This window comes from Lepidochelys olivacea (assembly GCF_965140295.1).
Source record: "Lepidochelys olivacea isolate rLepOli2 genome assembly, chromosome: 11".
NCBI lineage: Eukaryota > Metazoa > Chordata > Testudines > Cheloniidae > Lepidochelys > Lepidochelys olivacea.
The window spans coordinates 2,449,554-2,457,926 of NC_140421.1; positions in this window are offsets into that span (position 1 = coordinate 2,449,554).

The window sequence follows — 8,373 nt, forward strand, 5'->3', positions numbered from 1 at the left end:
CAGCCAGCCTGGCTGCCTTTCTAAGAGAGCCGCTCCAGCTCCCCCAGAGTGGAATCCCTGGGCAAGGCTCTCTGGGCCCTGCTGGCCTTTGACCTATCAATCTGGGAGGCAAGGCGCAGTTAGACGATGGGCCCCGAACCAAAAACCCAGAGTGGCGGGTCCCCAGCCCCACCCACCATACTTAGCTCTTAGGTGGTGCCTTTCATCAGCAGGTCTCAAAGTGCTTTGCACTGGAGATCAGTATCACCATCCTCACGTTACAGCTGGGGAAACTGAGGCACAGGATGGCAAAGTGACTTGGCTAAGGTCACCCAGCAAATGAGTGGCAGAGCCAAGAACAGAACCCAGGTTGCTCACATCCTAATCCAGGGCGCTGTCCACTGGGCCACACTGCCCCCTAGCTATTGGATAGGGAGGAAATAGAAGATGCTGGTGCAGCCCCTGGGCAAAGGGTCTGTGCTGTGTCGTACCCAGTGGCCAGCAGCCAGCTGGGGCCAGCCAGCACAGAGATTGAGGTGGAGGGGTGGTGGGGTCAGAACTACAGCTGGTCTCTGCTTCCTCAGGCCCAGCGAGGGGCCTTCAAAGCAGAGCATCAATCAGAGTAGCTCTGAGGCTGCTCTAGTTTACACTGCAGGCCAGACAGGACTCTGGATTGCTCCAGAATCTGGGGCACACCCAGGTGGCTGAAAGCCAAGCGCAGGACTGGGAGAAGTGAGAATCAAACGTGTTTCTAGGTGGTCGATTACAGGGCACGAGGAAACAAGCCACCCCAGGGATGCAGCAATCGGGCTGGAGGATGGGATCTGACCAGAGCCCAGGCACTTCCAGGAAACGGTAGCCATGAAATCAGCGACAGCCTCCCTGGGACAGCCCGTCCCGTTGGGCGCCCTGATGCTCTTTCACAACACGACCCTGTGCAGCCGCGGAGGGGTGGCACTGTGGGTGGGCGTGTGCTGGGGTTGTTTGAAGGGGCGAGTCTAGGGCAGGCGAACGGAGGCAGTGGGTAGCGTTGCATGGCGCATGCCCACCTGCGTAATTGTCCCATGGGCTGCCTCTGCCTCCGGACCCCTGCAGTGTAACCAACTGAGGTTCTTGTAGAGCGGTCCCTGGGGATTGAACCCAGGCCTGCTAAAGCATGAGCCACCGGACTAATCCCCTGCAGGAACTGCTTGCAGAAGATGCCTCTCCTCTGTGGGCCGGTCTCTGAGAGGGACATTTAACCCTAATGAATGCACGTGGCCGCTCCTGCTTTCAACTGGGGGGCTGGGCAACTTTCCCAAGGACCCTGCAATTATTTTTCTTCTCTTTTTCCCGGAGCTCCCTCTCTGGTGCTGCAGGACCCGGCACGGATGACCGTACCCGAGGTGAGCGCTCGGCAGAGCCGAGCCTCTCCTGTGTGTGATGCATCCACCCCTGCCCCCCGCGGGGGGAGCTGCCCAAGGCCCATCCATGCCGAGTGAGTCACACAGTCTGTGGCCAGCTGGGACCGCCATGATCCTCTACTTCAGTGATGCCCAAATTCTTCCTCCTTCTTACCAGTCTGAATTTGTCTAGCTTCAACCTCCGGCCTGTGGCTTATGTCAGACCTTGTCTGCTAGACTGAGGAGCCCTCTGTTGTCAAATTTCAGTTCCTGTGGATCCACTTATAGACTGAAAAAGAGAAGTGACGTTCTCTTGGTTAAGCTAAATAGATAGAGCTCCTTCAGTCTGTCGCTACGAGGCAGGTTTGCTAATCCTTTGATCGTTCTCGGGGCTCTTCTCTGACCTCTCTCCAATTCACCAACATCCTTCTTGCACTGTGGGCCCCAGAACGGGACCCAGGATTCCAGCAGCGGTCGCACCAGGGTCGAATCCGGTGGTAATACAACCTCCCTCCTCCTGCTCAATATTGCCACCGTGCAGGGGCGGCAGGTATCGAAGGCCAGGGGAGGCTAAGCCTCCCGGAACCCAGGCTGTGGCCCCGCCCACTCTCTGCCCGAGGCCCCGCCCTCGCTCCCCTCCTCCCCTGAAGCCGGCAGACTCAGGCTGTTCGGGCCAGCGCAGCTGGGGTGGCTTGGACCAGCCGGCGCAGCTAGGGCGGGCCAGCCGGGGCTCCTCCGGCTACAGGGGGGAAGGGAAAGGGGGCTCGGGGCTCTGGCCGTGGGGGGCGCTCGGGGTTCCGGTGGGTGGGGGCAGGGTCTTGAGTGGAAGGGGGGTGACCAGGGGGCTAGCCTTCCCAAGGGGTTCCCTCCCCAAGGGGTTCCCTCTACTGGAATGAGATCAGCCCACTGCAGGCTGGAGGAGCAGAGGGCAGTGTTTCAATAGGCCTGAAGAAGCAGCGATGGACCTAGGCCCCTGCGACTCAGACACTTGCCTTTAGTCCCGCGAGGAGCCCCCTGAGTCCCGATGGCAAAACCAGCCTCGGGGCTAATTCAAGAGGCGGCGTTCCTGGGCTCACGCCCAGCTGGTAACTCTGGCTCAGGGCAGGATCCCCAGCATCCCCCTCCCTCGGTTCCTACCGTCTCCTCTGCTGGCTCACGCCCACGGCAGGTGCTCCGTGTTTAGATGTGGAACCGGATTGGTACAGCGGTAGCAGGGATCACACCCGCAGCTGCTAGCTCTGAGGGCACAAGCCTCTGGCTAGCTCCACACCCCGCCCGGGGGCTCGGGGGGGTGGGGGCGGGGGGAATGAGACAGGCGGGGGGGATCTAGAGCCCAGCGTCTCCCAACCATCACAAGGTTTGTTTGAGCTGATGGGGGGCGGGCGAGCCCGGGGCAGGCCGGGGTTCAGCAGTGAGTGCATGGCACTGGAAACGACGCACTCAGACCGAGGGGAGTTGGGATCCTGCCGCTGCAGCCCAGAAAGGGAAACCAGGAGCCAGCACCGGTGCTGGTCCACCTCGGTGCGGCCTCGTCTGCACGGACTAAGGTCAATCCACCAGGGGAAGGATTTAACATCACTTCTCCCTGCCCTTGCAATCAATGGTCTAGTTATTCCATAGACCTGCCGCAAGTGCAGGGGACTGGACTAGATCGGGGTTTCTCAAGGACTGGGCTGTGGGCCAGCGCTGGTCCCCGAGATCTCCCTGGTGCAGTTTAGGAAGGGAGAAAGCCAGTCCCTGGTATCAAAGAGGCTGAGAGACACTGAGCTAGATGCCCTGGTGAGGTCCCTTCCAGCCCTACACGGCTCGGATGGCTGAGATTCCAGCAGAGGGAGCCATTGCCTGACTTTACAGTGAAATCGCTGCAGAAGTTCGTCCGTCCAAAAGCTCCACGGCCCACTCCAGTGTCCAGCCCCAGCCCACAACTCAGGGGGCAAATCTGCAAAGCCCAGGCTGGTTAGGTCCTGGCTATCTCAGTCGCTCCCTTTCCCACTCACTCTCTGTCTATCCCTAGGTTTTCTCATGAACCCGCCCTCTCCCACCCCGGGGAGGATCTATGCGCTTTCGGGACCCCTGAAGCGGTGCGGGAGGAGGGGCTGCAGAGGAGATGTGACCCCTGAGATGCGGTGGGCTGCTCTTGGGATGAGGCAGGACTCCGAGGATCTGGACTGAGCCCCTGATCCTCCACAGACTCCCCGTGTCCCCATCCTTGTTCCTTCTGCTTGGGCTGTGAGCTCTCTGGGACTGGGACTGGCTCTTCCTATCATGTATGTGCAGCGCCTGGCGCAATCTCAGGGACCCTGATCTCCACTGAGACCCCCAGGTCCTACTGAAATAAATAATAAACTCCAGATAAAGACAGAGGGGCTCGCACTGGAATGATGCTGGGGTTCCTGTACCAGGTGGAAAGGCCCTGCTGGGCTTTGGAGAGCTGGCTCTGCCTACCCCTTCAGAGCGTGAGAGCTTTCCCGAGTGCACAGATGCACAAATATACTCAGTGTGCCTGGCAAATGAGGGGCCCAGCAGCAGCTGGCATCTTGTCTGCATTCTTCGAAGCGAGGCCATTGGGGGTAAGGCACGGGCGATCGGGGAGCCACGGGGAATTGGGTCTGACAAACTGCTGATCGGGGAGCGGCAAGGAATGGGTCTGACCTGCTGCAGATCGGGGAGTCGCGGGGAATTGGGTCTGATGCCCTGCCAACAGAGAAGTCACAGGGAATTGGGGCACGTTGGAACTGGAGGTTCTTTTCCTCCAAACGACTTGTATTGTTTTTAAAAAGCACTAACAGGGAGTGGGAAGCAGAAGCATCACAAAGCAATCCCTGCTCCTGGTGCATGCCTGAGCAGCCCACATAAGGTACAGGTTCTCCCACTCTTGGCTCCCACCCAAGAGAGGGCCCTAGTGTGAACTGCTCAGGAATTTGTTGATGGAATTCCAATTCCCTGAAACCAAAAAAAAGGGTGGGCCAGACCAATGTCCCACTTCGAAAAGAAGTTTTGAAAATGACAAATGGTCCCGGTTTGACAGTTTTGCAATGAAAAGTTTGCATTTTTCAGGCCGATACGACATTTTGTTTTTCTATTTGCTTATTTATAGTAAAAAAATTAAACGGGTGAAATTCGAATTGAAACATTTCAAAATTAGCCAAGGGAAACGTTTCCATTGGCCCAACACGAAGATTTTTGAAATTTTGATTTTTCGCCCCGATTTGGGACAGGAAAAAAATTTTTAAATCCCCCAAATTCACACAGGCTGAGAAACCGCTTCCTGCCCAGCTCTCGTCCAGGGTCAGTGCAAAGCCCGGTGAATTTAGATGCATTTGGTGTTTTACCCTTTTCAAGGGCTCGTGGCTGTGAGAGCCAGCATCTCCCTGCCCAGACAGATCATAGAATCATAGAATATCAGGGTTAGAAGGGACCTCAGGAGGTCATCTAGTCCAACCCCCTGCTCAAAGCAGGACCGATCCCCAATTAAATCATCCCAGCTGGGACTTTGTCAAGCCTGACCTTAAAAACTTCTAAGGAAGGAGATTCCACCACCTCCCTAGGTAACGCATTCCAGTGTTTCCCCACCCTCCTAGTGAAAAAGTTTTTCCTAATATCCAACCTAAACCTCCCCCACTGCAACGTGAGACCATTATTCCTTGTACTGTCATCAGCTCCCACTGAGAACAGTCTAGATCCATCCTCTTTGGAACCCCCTTTCAGGTAGTTGAAAGCAGCTATCAAATCCCCCCCTCATTCTTCTCTTCCGTAGACTGAACATCCCCAGTTCCCTCAGCCTCTCCTCATAACTCATGTGTCCAGATCACAGGCTCTGTTGCCTTAAAACAGGAGCTTGCATGGGGCGGCCCAGTTGTGCGCCCACTGAAGTCAATGGCAAAATGCCCGTTGAATTCCACAGGAGCAGGCCTTTTCGGTAAAGGGCTAGGTACTGCACCAATGGTGGCCACCTCTGGGTATCATGCAGGAGATCAGACTAGCTGTTCGTAGTGGTCTCTTCTGGCTTTCAAATCCGCGAACCAAAGGAAAGGCTCTCGTTGAGTCCCATGGGCCCAGGAAGCTATCAGAGCGCGCCAGATTCCCACTGGTCACGAGTTTGAATTCTGCCTCTGCCATTGACTAGGCATCAGACACCGAGGCTGCCATGTTCAAACCTGGGAGCCCACAAGTCGGCGCCAACGGGTACAAGTTTCAAGGGCCAAGGTGACTTAGGGACCCAAATTCCCATTTTGCAGAAGCGCTCGGGAGCTTATGCGACACTGAAGGGCGCTTTTGAAACCGGGCCCTGGCATCTGCTTTTTAAGGCTATGTAAGGGAAAGCACCTAGGGCCAGCATCCTTCTACTGTTCCCCACCCATGGGCACCAATATGGAGGTGATGTGCGACACGACCCTGTGTGACATTATCACCTTCATACTGGTGCACATACCAAAATGAATGGGGTGGGGGTGGGGCCGAGGGGTTCGGAGTGCGGGAGGAGGCTCAGGGCTGGGGCAGAGGTTGGAGTGCGGGGGGTGGGTTGGGGAGTGAGGGCTCCGGGTGGGGATGGGGGCTCTGGGGTGGGGCCAGGGATGAGGGCCTCAGGGCTGGGGCAGAGGGTTGAGGGGTGCCGGGTGGGAGCAAGGGCTCTGGCTGGGGGTCCGGGATTTGGGGAGGGATTGGGGATGAGGAGTTTGGGGTACAGTGGGGCTCCCCGGGGCTATGGTGGGGAGAGAGGACTCTCCCTAGCTCTCTCTCCCCATGGCGGCAGCACCTGGGCTGGGGCGGGAGAGGTGCTTCTCCCCCAACCACAGCAGGTCCAGGCCAGGCTGGGGCGGGGGCACCTGTCCGCCGGCCGCGGCAGGGCCGGGGCTGGGCTTGGTCGGGGATGAGGGAAGGGGCGCTGCTAAGCCCTGCCGCTTAGAGGGAACTTAGCCTCAGACGTCATTCTTCAGTGCGGTCACGGTGGCTGCATATGGCCCCCGGGGGCTCCGTGTCTGGCCATCGTGATTTGGGGGGCATGTGGCCACAAGCACTCCAATCACTACAAAGAACTTGCGCGTGTGGCTACTGTGCTATTAATGGAGTTTCCAACAACCGTTGTAAGTGAGCGGGCACTTCCCTTTCTCGAGAGCAAATCCAGAACCAAGCTCAGGGGCCCAACCCGGGAGGCTGCCGGAAGAGAGAAGTGCTGAACGAATTCCCTTCCCAGAGCCTGGTGAAACAAACCGCAAGTTTGTTGATATTTACAACTACTTCGCTGCAAAAAAGCCATCGGAGAGGTTTTGTTTCAGCAGACTTGTTTGGAAATGGATCGGGGAGCCACGGGGAATTGGGTCTGACACGCTGCTGACCGAAATGGATCTCGTTAGTGACCAGCAGGTGGTTTCTGCAGTGCTGTAGATTTAGTCTTTTCTTGACATGACACTTTCCCTCCCACGAGTGCTCTATTTTAACTGTCAAAACAGCGGCCACTGTGAATTTACTGAGGTTGAACAATTCGTTTGAGAGCCACCGGCCCAGGCATTCTTCAAAAGCCCACGAGGTGCCTGTCTGCTTCTCTAGGCACCTGAATACTTTGAAAACCTGGCCTTTCGGCTCTTTTGAGACTGTTCCTCGGAGCCCAGCGCTCTGTGTGCGGGGGAGGGATCTCAGTGGGGACTGCGTGTGACTCAGCTCCCAGCCCCAGGCTGGTTCCTCATTCTTGAAAAGAAACAAACCCTAAATCATATTGACGCTGCCCCATCTGTTAGCTCTACGGGCGTCTCCTGGCCCCACACCCTGTCCCCTAGGGGTGCCGGGTCCCTGGTGGCCCAGAGACAGGTGTAACCTCGGTCAGGCTTTCCTATGGATCGGCAGTAGCCTTCCCTGGAAACAGTGATACAAAACCACTCTCCAGTCTCCTCTCTGAAGTGGTGGGCCAGCTGGGCTAGCTTCCCAGACGCCATCTCAGCCCTCTGAGTGCCCAGATTGAACACCGCTCATCAACAGCAATGCTGGTTAGTTATTACTGGTCACCCCTGTTGTGTTCAGAAACCTCCTTCCATCTCCAACGCTCTCCAAGTGTTCTTTGCATACTCAGCACGCCGCACATCTGGGGAACACCAGTCTGGCCATGGGCCCTACAGCTGGGCAGAGAAAGGTCCAACAAGAGCCAGTGGCTGGAAGCTGGAGTGAGACAACTGAGACTGGAAACAAGGGGCGGGTGTCCCAGGGCGACTGGCCCCTTTATGCCTTCTGAACGCCCAGCTGGGAGGAACAATGGGTGATCGGTAAAGGAGCACCTGGACCGAATCAGAATTACCCAGGCTCAGTCCTGGCTGCAGAGGAGGAACTGAGTGTGTGCTGAAGCCAGCGACAAGCCATCGCGCCGCCTGGCCCAGAGGCGGAGGGGGCGCCGGTGGAGCCGCGGGGTCTTGCTCTGGCTTTGTAGTGCCGATCCTTTCTGTTAATAACGGAGGGGGGGCACGTTAGTACCCGGAGGCCTGCTTAGCCTCGTTTATACTCTGGGGGAGGGGAAATCGAGGCAGGGCTCACCCCGGTGCTACACCTGACTGCAGCGGGGTATGCAGGGTAGTGATGCCAGCACAGATATTTCGGGGGGAGTGGGGGTCCGATTCCCACACATGAGCCGAGGCCGGCAGGAGTCGAGTTCTGGGCGGACTCCCCGGCTCTCCGCCGTACAGGAACAGACGCTCCGTGCACCAGGTCCCAGTGCCGCTTGGCCCAGCCGGCGGCCGCCCCCCGTCTGGACTGAGGGTGGCTGGGGCCAGTGTCAGAAGCATTGTGACCATGCAGCCAGAACGACGCTCTGGACCGCTCCGGACAGCAGCTGTGCTGACTTCGCACAGGGCCCCGGCTTACAGGTGGTCGGGCCACGGCCCCTGGCTGCGCGGCCTATGGGAATCTGAGCCAGGGTAAAAACCTTCACTCGTCACCCCCAGCCCTTCTGAGCCAGGGCCAGTGATGCCCTCCCGTGCAGGAGGGTAACTAACCAGAGGAACAATCTAGCGAGGGACAGGCTGGATTC